This window comes from Rutilus rutilus, assembly GCF_951802725.1.
Source record: "Rutilus rutilus genome assembly, chromosome: 25".
Taxonomy (NCBI): domain Eukaryota; kingdom Metazoa; phylum Chordata; class Actinopteri; order Cypriniformes; family Leuciscidae; genus Rutilus; species Rutilus rutilus.
In genome coordinates this window covers 15,934,068-15,952,172 of record NC_140229.1, presented here as the reverse complement: position 1 = coordinate 15,952,172, position 18,105 = coordinate 15,934,068, and the positions used below count along the sequence as shown (strand labels likewise).

General features: G+C 38.3%; 1 protein-coding gene across 9 annotated transcripts in view; it reads right to left on the bottom strand.

The window, feature by feature from the left end:
• Positions 1-18,105, bottom strand: part of cadm2a (cell adhesion molecule 2a) — a 434,133-nt gene that overhangs the window by 391,096 nt on the left and 24,932 nt on the right. The gene's annotated exons all lie outside the window — the stretch shown is intronic.

Genomic DNA, 18,105 nt, shown 5'->3' with positions numbered 1-18,105 from the left:
GACTCATTGGAGTTTGTAGATAATAAAAAAAAGATTTAGATGTACAGAAAAAGATTGTGCCTGTTAATCTATCTGTATGTGGAGTCTGAGCCACCTACATATTGATGTACTTTTGCTTGTAAGTATGTGTACAAAATAAAATGTGACCGCACTTTTACACAGAAAGAGAACCTGGAGCCATATTTAGGGTCAATCAACAATACCATGGCAATTAGATTACATTTTGCTGAATTGGTGGCTAATTCATTTAAATCTGTACAATCTCGTGTACATTTTCGTACGATGTGCTTATGCCCAACTCATGGTTATGTTTAGGGTTAGGGGTGGACATTCATGCTTACTTTTTTCTAAAAATCACATGTTTTTTTGCACAAATGACCTTGGTAAATACTTGCATCAGTTTGGGTCCATATTGGATGTTTTGATACGGGACAGTACACAAACAACCCGGAACATCTTAGCAAATCTAACGTGCATCCTATTTAGCATTATACACTATTCAATGCCATTTTGTAGTAATTAGTGTGTTCACACTGTGAAAAAAGCAGTGAAATGTAGTGCAATTAACTTGTTTACCTATAAAAAGTGTGGGATATTGGACAATTTATTCTGTGAAGTGGTAGAGAGATAGAAGCTAAACATGCTAAAGCTAACAGCAACTCAAATGCGTAGTATATGTGAACAGTGTATAGTACATCATTTAACTATCACAAAACTGCTCTGAAACACAGTTTTCGTGAAGCTAATGTTTTACCAATGGAGTCAGATAGAAACAAATGTACAGTGAGGAAAAAATGTTTCAAGAACAATCACTAAAGGAGATGACGGAGACCTGAGAGGATAAGAGCAATGTCCACGGCAAATATGGGCACTCACCTTTAACAAACAAAACAAAACAAAACAGCATCAGGTGTGCATGACTGGATGAAATGATTTAAGACAGGAAGAACAAACGATGCTGACGTCCAACAATTCCGCAATTGGTATTCAGCTCACAAAGTGAGAAGGGAGGGTGAGAGGCAGAGAGAGAGAGAGAAGAAAAAAATACCAATCACTGAACACAACAGCAGAAAGCAGCCAATAAAGCGGCAAATGAATTGGTGAGTGTAGAGTTGTACACTTTTGTGTGTGTGTGTGTTGACTGCAACCTACATCATAACATCTCTCTCGTCCAGCCGGATCCTGTCTATTGCCGCCTGATGAGTTCGGCTGGCAGGGCCGTGAAGTAACCCGCGTGGCTGCCCGGGAGAGAGGAAGCACGGCCCGTCTGGGATGGAGAGCTCTCGTTCACAATGGAGCTCAAATGGGAAAACAGAGCGGCATGCCAGGGCCACAAAACCTCATTTCTGCTCTCAGGAAAACAAGTTACGTAAACGCACTTAGGGATCAGAGGACAGTAAACAACAAACAGTTTTTCACATGAGCTGCGATTATTAAAAGCATCTCACCTATATCTATTTGGATCATTATGTAGAATGTATACAACTGCATGTTTGCGCATAAACATACCCATGTGGTTCAGGGATAACAAGTTATCCCAGATAACTATCCCAGAAAAGTAAACAGCTACAAATTCTCCACCCCAGTGCCCATCAATTACCACTTCATAATGGGTGGAACAAAACAATTACAGCAGCCGTTTATGACAGCGTTCTGGATTATGAACCTTAATTAGGAAATAAACACGACTGTTCATCACACATCTAGCGGAGAGGCAGGTTTAAAACACCTGATGATCCGTAATGAATGAGAGCAGATAAAGTTTCGGCAAAACGATGTATGTTCATTGCTAACCTCCCCTGAACCTTCGCTATCAGTTGTTCCAAAGAAAATATTTGAGCTCTAATCCTCCCCACTCGACTCACTTAATCACTTTCCCGCACATTTGTCTTACCACCTGTCGCCAGAAACCCCAAAACACACATCTCGCCATCTGAGGTCTCGAAATGATAAGAGACTCAGTTTGTCTGCTGTAGATGTTAATTCTTGGTCAAATATTAAAACACTGAGGTTTTAGGGAACAATACTAACCTGCAAAACCTTGTTGTAGATACTGTAATATATAGATGCATATATATTAGGAGTGTCAAAAACGGTGCGCTAATTTCTATGATGAATATTTTCTGTTCAATACATTAAAAATATTTAAAACAATTAACACAGCTTCCATTTTTTTTCTTCTCTGGCATCATTTGGCTACCCTTGCAGTTTCACAAGTTCACACTTACAAATAATCAGATAGAGTAAAAAATAAACTCGTATTTGGCATGCTGTCCGAGGGGAGGGCTCCGAGCTTGGAATTTGGCCCAAACCCAGAGTAGCCGCTTCTCAGACCGATTTTGAGTTCTCGAAAATATATATATATATATATATATATTTTTTTTTTTTAACAAAATGCCTGTTTTTGGCAAAATTAAATTAATGTAAAGAGTTGGGACTAAAATCGGATGCGTGTCAGATCTGCGTACTGTGCATTAAGGTCTTAAAGTGACAGCACCCTAATATACCTGCTACATGTCAAAACCATCAAAAGCAGGATAAATATGTAAAAATATGAAACTCGTCATGGCCGCACAGATTAGCCGGCAAGTCTCAATCCGGTTCAAACCCTTCAAGCGCACTGACTGAGCCTCACATCATTTAAAATGACGGCACAGATCAATTAGTGACAGAAAATCAAACTCTAGGTCACAGAGCACTACTGTAGGTCAGACAGAATAGAACAATTAGCCATGTGCATTGAAAATAGACTTGAGTGATGAATTCTATTTAGAGGTTCGGTACAAGAGACACTGCTTGCACTGATTCGCACGCAGCAGTCAGGCTGTAGGAATCAGCAGCAGCTGCACGCAGCCACTTGCCATGATTTCTCACATGGCTGCATTGGTGATTCATGCACCACATTAATACAATTATCTGCCCTGTTTGCACAGGTAACGGAAGAGAATAAAATAAGATAAACGAAGACGTGGCAGATCCCTATGAACACAGGAAGGGCAGCAGAAGGACAGACACTATAAAGGCCTACACACAAACGAAGAGTACAAAGAGTTACGGAGGGAGACAGCGAGACCACAGAATGGAGTGATTATTCCAGACTGCTGCGAAGAGTTAGTGATCTCACATGTTTAACAGGGTCATCAGAGCTGGTCATTATCAGTACTGCAGAACTATAGGCTACATTCACACTACAGACAGACAGAAAGACAGACAGATAATCAGACAGACAGACAGATAATCAGACAGACAGACAGACAGACAGACAGATAGATAGATAGATAGATAGATAGATAGATAGATAGATAGATAGATAGATAGATAGATAGATAGATAGATAGATAGATAGATAGATAGATAGATAGATAGATAGCTTACAAAAATGAAAGTGGACAAAAGCTTTGAATCTGATTAAAACATTGGAATCGAGCTTTCCAGCACATAAAGTCAATGTAGCCATAGACACTATCCTGCACCACACACACCACAGCAGGTGCTCTATGAACTAAGAGGCTACACATCCGCGTGTGTATATCATGTGTCGATCGTGTCTATATGAATGAACGTAAGTTGTCCACCAATCATTTATCCCACAAAGCCCACATACTGAGATATTGTTTCCCTGCCATTTTCAGTCTGAATGCAACGATCTTGCTGATCTCATGAGGTAAGCTCGGATTAGCTGTCATGCCAATGGTTTTGAAAGATGCACAATGATGATGAAATTAGATGGTGTGTTTTTTAGTGTCACAACGTCAAAAATGAGCTTCCCCTCTTCAGCAAGTGAGGTCGAACAAATCTGCAATGCAATAACAGTTAGGCAATAAGACACAAGACACAAGCCTACTATTCTTTTTGGCAGAATTTATCATTATAATCAACTTAATTATTTCCTGGATTTTGTATCACCATAGTCCCTAAATGTATGTAAATGCAGGAAATGGGATTCAAATCGAAAACATTTTCCTCAATTGTGTGTCCACCCACTTCTCAAACCAAAGTTACACCCTTGACTCGTAGCATCTGACGTCTGGATAGATTTTCTTCATCTTTTTGCTATGAAAACCAACAACATTGACAATAGACAATTATATAGAAAGTAGGGAATCTAACTAGCAATCAACGCTGGTTAGAAAGTCTTTGTGTAAAACATTAACACAGAGGTGTGAAGTAAATATAATCGAGGAAGGGCTTTACAGCTTGATGATGGTGGTTAAGCCTACAGCGAACCTACAAACCTCTTCATATCGAGAGGCACTTAGACGACGGGGTCTCTGTATCTCAAAGCATATGAGATGTAAATGTGTAAACACACTCAGCAAGACATGCAAATCACAGTGGCGGCATCTGCACCACACAACCAGAGGCTGCCAAAAACGACTCTGAGCAGGTCGAGAAGATCCGCCCCACTGAATTTGTGCTAGAAGGCTGCATGGAACCCGACAGATACCCAAAGCTGACCCAGTCTACACAGTTTTACACCAAAGATAAAAAATAGCAGTCCATGAATTTTCCCTTTCCCTCACTTACTAATTCATACTGCCCCCCTGAAAGCCTTCAAGTCTTACCGCATGTCAAAAAATAAATAAATCTTTCCTGACTCAGACCTGAAAAGGACAGAAGCCACATCTTTGTTTGTTTCATGGATTCTTTTTTGTACTAAAATGCCATCGGCCTAGACACTGGGGAATCTGATATGTCTTTATAAGGCTTCTGCACTGCTGCTGTGCCCAAAACAATTTATACGGCATATTTTTTTCAATAAAGTGCTCAGCCCAGCTGTCCTGTCGGCAACGAGTTTCGCCCACCAGAGAAAGCAGGTGTTAAAGGGCTAAATGGAGAATAAGGCCCTCTAATCTTCTAGGCGGGCATCCTGGGGATAGCCTAGCGGTGGTCCTGCCGAGCAGGCAAAAAGCTCAGCACGATACATGGTCACACGCTTTAAATTAACTATAGTAACCTTCATGCAAGTTAAGCTGCTTTCTAACATGTGTGTGCTTTGACAAAAGAAGACTAAACAAAGTATTTTCTGTTTCTCAGACCCATAACATCCTTATTTTATGAACAATAAAGATGCAGTCACATTTTGTTCAGTAGATTTCTGTGGAAGAAATCCAGTCATTTTAAAGGTACAGTAAATGATTTCTGGTAAACGCTGTTGATATTTGAAGTCACCAAAACAAACACGCCCCTACCCAAAAGGATCACACCCCTGTATTGATGCCTCCGCCCTCACATTCACATACACACTATGCAACACGGGCAACGACTATGGCGGAATCTGCTATGCCTGCCACCATAGGGTATGATGTCATCAATAAGTGAAAGCAGTTTGTGTTACTATGATAATTCAGGTTGAATGTCGAATTGTTATTTAGCTCCTCTACTCTTTCGATGGCAAAGTCATCTTTCCATCCCAAAAACACAAACAGTTTTCATCAACAGCTCCCTACATAACACGATAGTCAGTAACTAATATAGTACAATGTGACAAGATTAAGGGGTTATAGAGATCAATAAAAGAGTAACCCAAAAACAAATATAATAGGAAAAGACAGCATATCTTAGTTAAGTGAAACACAGCAAAACAATGTTACTCATATATCGAAAAGAAATAAAGCAACCTCGGCATCTGTTTTCAGGCCTCAGGCCTCATTCCTCCTCCTCCTCCTCCTCCAGTTCTCTCCAACGCAGATTCTACCTCTTTTCTGATCATAATCCTTCCTTTTAATGTTGTATTGCCATGGCCTTTTTCCCTCTGTATTTTCTCTGCCATCTCTCTCTTTCTATAGTCGTTCTGCTAATGTCTGTCTTGTGCAGTGAGCTCTCTCTCCTCCCCCATCATGAATGTATACGCCCCTTACTGCTGATTGGCTACAAGTGTGTTTTGGTGCTCGGTCCGATCCCGTTTTCAACAGCTTTTTTTCTTAAATAAGAAATTAGGGTGAAGTTTAAAGATTTCCCCATGCAGATTTCCTAACAGGTTCAGGTAGGTCACATTAATTCACTGCGTTCAAGTCACCAACTGAAAGTTGTTTTATTTGAAAGTGACTTTTGTGTGAGCTGTGATTCATACATCACTACACTACTGAGAATATACAGTATATTTCACCAAAATGTGACCGCACCTTAAAGCTGCTTTGATGATTCTGTATTATTGTATTTCGTTTAATTTGACAGAAATCTGTGAACTTAGGGATAAGACTGCACTGGTCACACTACACCGGTCTAATTTACAAAAAGTGACTTACATAAAAGTGTGTTTCTGGTCAAAAAACATAATGAATCAATTGTCATAACAGAATGAGTTTATATACTCCTGTAGAACTCCAAACAATCAGACGTGCTGTTCTTTCATCCTTACTCATCATGATTGGCTCCGGGCTTTGCCTGTCAAGAGTTAAATCCTCAGCAACAGGGAATCCTTCACACACCCACCAACAAACTGCCTGTGCATCCTGGTATATCAGCGTGTTGATGAAAGCTCAACTGGGGAACTGGCATGACAGAGGCATGCAAGTGGCATTCTTAATCCTGTTACATGGATGTAATCAGATATTGGTAAACTGATATTAAAAGAGGCTGGGGACCACCTGCTGAGACCCTGGAGAACGACGTCACACATCTTCATGCTGCTTGGGAACATTAAGAAATGTTTCAATGATATGTTTCAAGAAATACAATTTTAAAATATGTATTCAGTAAGAAGTCAAACTATGCTTAAACTAAGACAGAAACATATGTACTGAATAAATTCTTAAATTACTAAATCGGTTTCAGTAATATTGCAATTTTTCCGGTAGAAAATGCTGGATGGAAGCATTAATATGTGAATACAATTCCCTAAATATGCATTTCAGACGTTTATTCTATAAGAAGACAAATTATGTTAAAACTATGACAGAAACACATTTACCAAATACATTCTTAGATAATAAAAAAAATAAAAAATAATAATAATAATATTTAGATTTTTCCAATACAGAAATGCTGGATGGAGACATTATGATTTAGATAATAATTAGATAATAATAATTAGATTTACAGAATAAATTCTAACATTACCTAACTGTTTTTGCAATAGTCATTTTTTTGTATTAATTTTTTGGTAAAAAATAAATAAAAAATTGCTGGATGAAACCATTATTATGCAAATTAAATGTCCAAAATGCATATTTTTACTTTTTAGTCTGTAAGAAAACAAACTACTTAAACTGTGACAGAACCAAATTTACCAAATTGCTTTTGCAATATTACGATTTGAACGATTTGAGCTTGGTTCCATACTGAAGATATTGCTTGGGTCCCTCCTTCAATGTAACTTTATGGTATTTTTTCACCCATTATATTTGATTTAGAGGCTAGGAAAGTTATGACACACCTTTCCTCAACAAACCACACGTTTTGAGTGGTTTTCTTCAAACCCCTAAACAGCAGCAGTGGAACTTGCTAGTAATCGGCTTGGCAAAAACAGTTCATCATGAGCTTTTAATTCACACAGACTGAAACAGTAACTCAGTTAAGCTGTACAGAGCTCACACACTTGCCGAGATTAAATTTGCTACAATCACATTCAGATCAAAAGCTATGTTAACCAGGAAAGACTCATTAAACTGCTACATAGCATACTTTGACACTGCGATGTAAAATACACCAAGACTTACCTTTGATCAAAAACAACCTTTTCGTACTGTACATCTATATGCGCAGCATTCACTACAAAATCAGTCCATCTGAAGGCCTATGAATACATAATGCGGATACAGAAAATCTCAGCTCAAACTGTTAACACAAATATGCTAAGTGCAAAAACTCTGTAAATTAATCTGACACCCACATTAATATTCCATAAGCATATGCTTTTATATTAGAAAAAGAATGAAGCCTATTTGGAAAAACTCTTCATTTGGAAACAAAAATTAATGGAAAGAAAGTGACCAAACACCCTTGATGAATTTAAACGATCTCCCATTTCATTGCAATTCAGAAGAATACACACAAACACACATATCGTCCCCTTGGAATTATAAGGTTCTATCTGCGTTCTGAGCAGGTTTGAGATATTGAGCTTTAAGGTTTTTGCATTCCATTCGACTGTGTAGAAAGAACCTTTTTATTTTCTAAATAAAAAGTTCCAAAATGTACACAACTTAAAAAACAACATCACATAATGTAAAGAAGTGGTCACAGAATAAGAATATGTGAATAACTAAATTTTGACAAAAATGTCAGATAGAACCTTATAATTCCAAGGGGACGATATTGCAACTTTCACACACACATGCGTATAGGTCAACTCTGACTTTAAGGGAAAACAAATGTCCAAAAACACCTGACTCCGTTTGCATTCAAAGTCAGGTGTGTGACGATGGGCCTGACGCCTCAGACAGGTGGCAGGTAGTCAATACATCTCATTGAATAATGGATGAGCATGAGTGTAGGATTGCACAAACACACACACACACACACACACACACACACACACACAATCTTAGGATAAAGATCAACATCAGTGTTCAGTGGCAGACTATTGCCGTTCTAGAACGAAGACTTGTATTGATGGATTAATGTGGTCTGTGAAGGCACATTAATGTGGAATGGAAAAGACCAGCAGACACAGATCATGACTTATTGCTTCTGCAAATGACCTCTTTGCTAGCAAATATGTTGTAAAAGTTAACAACATTGCAAAGTTTACGGCACTTCATGAGCCTCTGGGGACACACTATCACATTTCCAGTAACCAGCATACAACTTGATCCCACCGCAGCACCATCACCTTATGTGCTGACTTCTGACACCCTCATACATGTCATCTGTGGATGCCATGTCAAATATGTGTATATGGTACATGCTGTACATGTACAAACAAATGCAGCATTTTCTAAATACACACACACACACACAAGTGTTGCCCTACAGATATATCATATATATCATATACTCCACTTGGTCTGTGTCAAATTGGTTTATAAGATGTACTGCTCATTCTTGGATACTCTTACTCACAGTCCATCTGATTCTTTTGGCGCACAAAACTGGAATGCACTTTCTCGACCTGGCAAACTATAATCTGATTGGCTGAATTACGCAACTTCAATGGGTAAGGGCAGAATAGCAGGCTTTAAGAAAGAACAAATCACTTGATTTGCCAATAAAAAAACGGTCAGAATAAGTGCCATTTATATTCTCAAATATTTGGAAATATGTATACAAATATTATACATTTCTGTCCAAGTGGCAACGAAAAGGCTACACTGTGTATAAGACCTTTTGCTGTTTATGTCCAGCAAGGCTAATTTATGACAGATAAAACAGTCTTATTCTGCTTAAAACCTGAAGAAAGAGCAAATTACTAATTTAATTCACTGCGGTAATTGTAAAGAGTAAAAGCACATGTCAATCATTTTATGTCTGGAATAAAAGCTGTTCATATTTTTTTTATGAAGCACTATTGGCCACATTAATGGCAAGGTTTCACATAACAGTAAGTCATGTGATCCCATCATTAAATACCTTTTCTCTAGCAAGGACCACGCCACAACCATGAATGACGGATATTATTTATTGAAGAGAGCTGGGGATGAATAGGGAAAATATGCAGTGGAAGAGGAAATGGGGTGGTAGTCAGGTTGATCTGTTATTGAAGAGAGTTGGGGATGAAGAGAGTTGGGGATGAAAAGGGAAAGGATGAACTGGAGGGGAAAATGGGACGGTAGTCAGGTTGATCTGGGTGTCTGGTGTAGGGGGCAAGGAGACTCAGAGTGGGGGCATCATCTCAGTTCAATGTAGGCCAAGTAATTAGGACCCCCCGATACAATCTGGAAGTGAAGAGAAGAGGGGATGATATGGATGGTTGAATGGATGAAAGAGGGTTGGGTAGAACGAGCCAAACAGCACTTTAAGGGGCGGCCCGATATAAGAAGGTTTTGAGTAGTCAGGTGACTGGTTGAGACGTGGCCCCGCTGCCGAACCGTAGTTAACTAGTTAACTCCAATTTTGGGCACTTTCTTTGGAAAGCACAACATCTGCATTGTAAAATACAGAATTACCACCGAAATATCACCTTTAACTTGCACCTATCCATTTTTGAAGTCACATTAGTTATTTTAAAAGAACATTCAAGCATATGCCCGTCTTTCTTCATAAATGCAGACCTATCCTTAATAGATAAAAAAAAAAAACAGCTTATTGTGTAATATATAGAATGTATGTTAGTTCCTTTTAAGCATGTGTCGATTTGTACGTCATGCATTTGCAATCGATAAATTCATATTCAAACCCAGAGGAGTCTCACAGTCGCATCCGAGCTCAAATTTAAATCCTCTTCAATGAGTTGCATTTTCCCTCATAAGCCTTAAAAGGTTTGACAGGGACACGCAATTAAAGTGCATCATCTGCTCACAAAAGCACAAGCCTCTTTCCTGTAAAACATCGTGTGCATTTGTCCATTAAAGCATGTGAAAGGAAGAAAGACGAAGGGTAGGCTCAGTCTGTGCATGAATGTTTAAGTATCGATTAAGTCAGAATGCAGCTGTCTGGTGATATGCACAGTGCCAGCTAACCTTCAGGATTCCACTGATATTGGAGATCTACTGTATCTGAATCTACTGAGGTTCTGTTCTCTCTCTATATGCTGCTGGAAAGTATGTCTGGAACCTGGCTGGTTTTTAAATCAGTAGAGACATTTTAACTGCTGTGAAATTTTAACCAAAAGTGTGGTTATTTTATTGAATCCCAAATTATGTATTACATTGAATGTACAACTAAATATTATGAATCTGAACACATTGTATTTTTATGTTCTAGGGGGAAAAAAATGAAAAAACTGACAAAAGGAACAATTTATAACATTTTCTTTTAAACTCCAGAGCTATTTTCTGTTATTGATCCCCATGTCTTGTCTGGACCTTTGCTGTATTTCCTGACCTAGTGCCATGTTTTGCATGTGCCATGGTGCTTTCTTGTAAAATTCCCACAAACCTAATCTTTTATCTAGATAGAATGCGTTACCTAACCTAAAATGTCTTTATCAATAAAAATGAATTTGTCTGAAATGAATCAGATTTCACTTCAGTTGCAGTCACAGAGTGTCATTCATATATATATATATATATATATATATATATATATGACAACAACATTTTGTCTGAAAAAACATTTCGTCTGACAAAGTAAATAAGTGTAATAATAATAAATAGAAAAATCTGTTAAAATAAATGATAGATAGATAGATAGATAGATAGATAGATAGATAGATAGATAGATAGATAGATAGATAGATAGATAGATAGATAGATACATAGATACATAGATAGATAGATAGATAGATATAGACATACAATTTCAAATCAAATGCTCTCTCTTTTCTGTGTAAAGATGCATGGGGAAGCTCAGAGACATTAGTCTTCTCTGCAAATGCTGGCTCAAAGCCATTTGTTTATTTATTTTTTGACAGGGTGTCAGGTTACAAAAAAAAACCCTCAAGACCCCTGCATTCTGTTCCATTCGGCTGCACCAAATTCAGCCCCTTTTTTTATGTGCTTCTGTGCATTTGAAGCAGCAAAAGGACGTCATGTTTACTTCGTCACTGCCGTGTGTGTGTGTGTGTATGCGTGCACGTGTTTGTGAAATGTCACCATGGTTTTCCTCCCATTTCGGCATGAGACAGGTGGGCAGAGTGGATGTGGCAGCGGCTCCAGAGTCGTGATGTGGGCTGAGAGAGCCTCTCCTCACCTGCCACCATCACTTTCTGTGTCCCGTATCTGACTCTACATCCCTCTCAAAAACATCTCCAACTACAGAGACAGCTACGCTTTCTCCACTCCATCTCTGTCCTTCAACATCTTTTCATTCGAAGTTGATTATATACTGCTCCATCTTTCTGTGAAACGAATGAATGCATTGAATATAAACCTTTAAAGAATTTAAAGGCATAAAGCCCATTCGTGATAAATAGCTTTAAATAATGGATTCCGTTAATGCTAGGAAGACTAGACATGTTCTGATGGTTGTTACTCTTTGAAAGAGCTTTTAACTACATGATTCTTTTTTTCTCAACTTCATCTTCATAACCTACCACGGCATCTTGGTCTATTGTGTGGCAAATCGAAAGTCAAAATGTCAGCCTTTACTTTAAGGCCAGACGGGCGACATTTCTGAAAAAGAATCAGAAGTAAGGAATATAAATGACTGATATGTTTCAAGGTCTCTCTTGCAATAAAGACAGACACGAGAGAAGATCATCTGACCTTTTATCTAAAAGTTCGAGCGATTGAACCACAGGGGAACAATGGGGATGTGAGGACACACACTAGAGACGGCCCATCTATCGAGCCGTAATGACTCTCCCATGGCAGCCATTGTGTGTCTGGACAAAGGCAGTTACCAGGTGCTTTTGTATTGGTCATTCTCTTTGGGTGTAGCTCTACCATCTGCTGCTCTGTGGTCGTGACATTCTCCACACTAGTGAACCCTCAGTCCAGTCCTGTGAACGTTTAGGCCAAACGTTCCTCATTTCTAAGAACTTTGTCTTAAAGGGGTCATATAATGCCATTTTTGTACAAGTTAATATGATTCTTTAGGGTCTAAATGGAAAGTTTGTAATATACTTTAATTAAAAATTCTCATTAGTATTGTAAGAAAACACTAATTTTACCTGGTCAAAAACAGCTCTGTTTTCAGTACGCCATTTAAGTGCATGTGTCTTTAAATGATAATGAGCTTTGCTCACCCGCCCCTCTGTTCTGTGGGGCGTTTTGACACAACACACGTGGAGTGTTGCCTTGACAACAGTTGAGGGTATATTTTGGAGAAAGAATGGCAGCGGGAGACTCTGAGGAAACCAGCTTTATACTGACCCTCGTTTATAAAGCAGTCTGGTGAGAAATGATTCGCGCAAACATGAAAGCATTGACGTTGATCGTGGGGAATATTCCCTTCGAAAACAAAACTCAGCCACTGCGTCTTCAGCGGTTCGGATTTAGGAACATCAAAATGACTGCTGTGTTCGTTATTACACCCAAGAACAGAACACCACAATCGCTTAGACGCCATTCTGCTCCAGCGTATCAACAATGGCGGACTATGATGACAGCTCGCTCAGGGCGGGTCTGTGTTGAAACGCTGCTGTCAATTAACAATCGTGGGAGGGGCGTCCGACCGTGTGACGTCACACGGTCAGACGGCTCGATTTGAGACAGGGGAAAATATATAAGGAGATAATAAAAAAAGTTTTAGCATTAAATTTTTAAATTTTTAGCATTATATGATGGTTGTGTACAGGCACTGCCAACACACATTTCAGTACAATCAACTTGTAAAAGTGCCATGTACCATTATATGACCCCTTTAAACACCTTCTGAAAAAATACAGCTCTCATAAACTTAAAGGGATCGTTTACACAAAAATGAAAATGCTGTCAACATTTACTTATCATTTATAGCCTAATGTAGTTCCAATCCCATAAGACTTTGGTTAATCTTCAAAACACAAATTAGGATGAGAAACTATCCATTGAAAGTCCAAGTAACCAAAACATAGAAGATCCACAGGGTCTCGTATATATATATATATATATTAGATCCAAAAAGGTCATAAAGTCAAAATGAATCCATATGAATAGAGCGGTTTATCCAACGAGATACAATCGCTTTATATGATGAACACATTAAATTTAGATAAACAGATTTAACTCATTGATTTGGATTAAACCACTCGATGCATCTACATTTATTTTCAGACACCTTTATGACATTTTTTAGGATCTTCTATGTTACGTTACCTGGAATTTCAATGGAGAGACAGATCATTAAAAATAATCTTAATTTGTGTTTTGAAGATTAACCAAAGCTTTATTGGTTTGGAACGACTACCCCTTTAAGTCTTATCCTGAACTACATTACTATACACACACAAATGCTTTCTAAAAGAGTAAATCAAGATGTCACACTCTGATCCGACAGCATTTAAAGGGCACTCAGGAAGCAGGCAGGTCAGTGTAAGGCCGACTGGAGGTGTTGTCGATTAGGTTCAGATAACATTATCTCTAACTCTAACAGCTCCTGTCCTGGCTGGTGATAGACTATGAGATTCCTGTATATATCTGTGTACAGTCTTCTTTGAAAAGGAAAGAGAGAGACAGGGAGATACCACACGAGCTGAGCACAGGATATTACATTTTTAATTAATAAAACTAACTTCCTTACTGCACCATAGTATATGAGTTTTAGAAATACGCCTAATTAAACATTTAAATGTTGCTTTATGGAATATTTTGCATTTAATTTTGCATTAGAAATACATTTTTGAGCCATTACATTAAATTTGTGTTCGTTCTCCTTTTATCCTGGGCCTCTGCCGTAATCATTTATATTCAGAGCAGGAAATGACTTACAGGAAATGTCAGTCTTCCGTCATTGGTTTCCTTTTGTCATGATTTAAAAATAAAGTACACTTATTTTGATGCATTGACTAACATACTAAAGCATATCTAAATGTACTTGATTATCATTTTAACTCTAATTTGGCAGACCAAATTAAATAAATGTAATTGTTACATTTAAAGTTAATTTATTTTAATCATACTAAACTGCAGCTTCATCCGTACAAATATGTTATTACAAAAACATTTAAATACATAACATACAATTTCAATGACAATTACAACTGCCATCATAGATGAAAAAGTCAATTTACAGCCAATACAGGCAGTTTACCATAGGAAATATATGGTTTTAAAGCGTTTTTACAGTTATAGCACCTTTTGCCTAGTCTTCTTATAGTCTTGCCTGATCTCCACCACTTTTATTAGTAGTACTCAAAGTGTGCCCATATATATGTGTCAGACTTGTTGTAAATATTTAATTTTGATAAGGAGTTTAGACAATTATATCCAGTGGCGTAACGAGCCAACACCGGGCCCTTAAGTAGGATTATCAAGGCGGGCCCCTTGATGACACAATTGATGACACTGATGACGCAATGTCCGCGAGTAGGCTACCATGAATAGGGCAGGATATGATCATACACAGCATATAAGAGATGAGATGACTAACAAAATCAGGAGTAGCCTACGCTCACCAAAAACAAAACAAAAAAACAATGGGGACAGCGCACTATAAAACATTGTTAGGCCTAAGTCCAAATACATGAAAAAGATGCTCTCTTACATTATAGCGGGATTTTCCGGGCTTTCCTATGTGCAACTGCAAAGTTGTCGATTAGATCAGGATTGTTCGCACAGGCATTCTCAATTGACCCTTCGCAGGGAGTTTGATTGACAGGCGATCTGACTAATCATAATCCGCCATTTTGTCCAACAAAGCAGTCAGGAGAGTTAGTAGATTAACATAGGAGGATTTAAATTTGAAAAACAAAGTGTACTGACGTCTTAGCACTTTAAAACAACATTCCTTTTATGTTCATTCATGTTTATTTTAATGCTATAAATTAACTAGAAGGAAGAGATGATCGGTTCACAAGCAGCTTTAACTGAGCCTCGAGTCTACAGCGATCTGTCAGACACATTAAAGAGTCACAAAACGGTATTTATTGTTTAAATGTCTCTAAAAAATGACTACATTTGAAAGGTGAGACTTTGTTTCATATCAAAAGTACTTGTCTGTCAGCGCGCAGTCTTTTTTCTGATCCGCAATGTATTTTTCACTGCGTGAGAACTTGGTGTGGTGTGAGAGTGGCGTCGCTTGTCAGACATAGCAACAGTAACTAAAGTGGGCGGGTCTTTATGACCGGTCATTGACAGTATGGACGGGGATTCGCCAGTCCCAATTCAAAACAAATTTCATCACAATCCATCATTGTTCGTTTCAAACATGTGAGAGCATCAAAATGATCCATGGGTGAAATTGATTGGATTTAATTTATTTTTTTGTCAGGTCCTATCATAATTTTAACATTTTGGCGTTATTGTTTAGCTATTTACCTATGTTTTCAAATTTCCTTTGTTTTTTTGTTGTTGTCTAGATCAGACTAACGGCTTTAAAGATAACCACAATTTTTTAAAGCTCTAAATGACACTTACAAAAACCATAAGGCGAAACCTGGCATGTTTGGTATTGTTGGACTCGGCAAGGATTCTTAGGAGGTCACTCCTGTGAAAAAAACACGGGCTTCCTTGAAACTTCTAAGGCTCCTTCAAGGCTTTGTGCCAATGACGTATACTGAGTTTTTTGAGATACACCAATGTTCTCATAGACTATCATGGCACCCTGGACAAAGACACTGCGTGCCAATGTTCAGTAGACTAACGTTTGGGTGCGTTTATTGCTATTTTCATGATTTTTTTCACTGTTATAGCACCACCAAGTGGCCAATTGTCACGATTTTTTCATGTCAAATCAGATTGAGCTTATGAACATGTGTCCCAAGTTTAGTGAAAATATCTCATTCCGTTCACAAGTTATAACCATTTTATAGTGCCACCAAGTGGCCAATTGTCATGATTTTTTTTCACGTGACCTCAGAATGAGCTCATGAACATGTGTCCCAAGTTTTGCGAAAATATCTCTTTCCGTTCACAAGTTATAACCGTTTTATAGTGCCACCTAGTGGCCAATTGTTGCGATTTTTTTCAAGTGATCTCAGATTGAGCTCAGGAAGATGTGTCCCAAGTTTAGCAAAAAAATCTCTTTCCGTTCACAATTTATAACCGTTTTAGTAAAAGTGGCCCTGGTGCCATCAAAGATTTTGGTTCCCCTTATCAACCGTTAATTGAAATTTAGAATTTTTTGGATGATTATTGATTGTCAGACTCCAGAGAATATTCTTGCAGTGGTTTGGTTCCGATCGGGCGAAAAACCAAGGAGAAGTTCGCAAAAATAGGTTTTTCAAAAAAATGCAATTTACTCGAAATTGGCGCCGAAGGGCGAGCAAATCGGCGATAGCCATGTTGTCCGCCTTGAGCCAAGGATTCCAACGATATGGGGCACTTGATCCTGGGACAAACGGTCTAAGAGTTATGAGCAATTTTGAACTTTTGGTTGCTGTAGCGCCACCTATGGGCCATTCAGGGTCATACTCTGATAGGTTGTCCCCAAATTGAGGCCTACCATCTGGCCAGGTTTCACGTCTCTAGGCCTTACGGTTTGGCCTGCACGATGCGTTTTACGAATCCTTACAATTATAGGGTTTCAGCATTTCATGCTTGAACCCCTAATAAAGTATATTTTAGTTTATCATAAACAGGTGTCAGTACATTCAGCAGTACACTAACTATATTTCAAAGACAATAGACGTGATTATGAAATTACATGTAAAGTGTACTTAAGTCCCAATTAAGTGTTGTTATCTTAAGTCCTTATGTTGGTAAAAAAAAAGCATTCTAAATTTCAGCCATTTAGTTCAGCTTATTAATTTAATTCTGTAAACATTACACTCAGTTCACACTTAAGTATATTATTTTAAAGTACTCTTTTTAAAAGTATGCTTATGTGTACTTCCTTTTCCCAAGATTTGCTTGTGTTTACAACAAGGCAAAGGGGAGGAAAGTCCAGCTATGGCAGCAGATTTGCAGCTTCCCATCACACTCCATTATTTCTATACGAGCACAAACCAAACTCAGAATGAGCTCCGTGGGTCCAGCATATGAAAGAGAAACAATTCAACAAAAGATTTTCAATAACTACACATTAAACAATGAATTATCACAACATTATCATATTCATATATCATTTCAGCAGGTCCCTGCTGATTCCCATCTCTGTTAATAAGTCTAAGTTGCCTTTTGCCCTCCATTTCTGCAGACATCCTCCTCTAGTGAGGTTGCCAGGAGATACAACACAATCCAATTAAGCTAAATTTATATTTCTTTGATTTACAGTGTTTGATAGACGTGGTCTGAGAAATAATCAGCAGTCAAAGGTAGTAGCCAACCAAATGACAACAGATTCCTTGTGTTTTACGGCTGTATTTGGCTATGCCCATCTGCAGTCACCGTAATGATTCATGGATATGCTCACAGACCCAAACAGACAGACGGTGATCAGACTCCCTGAGCACAGCACAAGAGTCCAGCTCTTGTGGAAGCTTCAGACAGACACACACACACACACACACACACACACAAACAGAACAGGAGTTACTGTCTC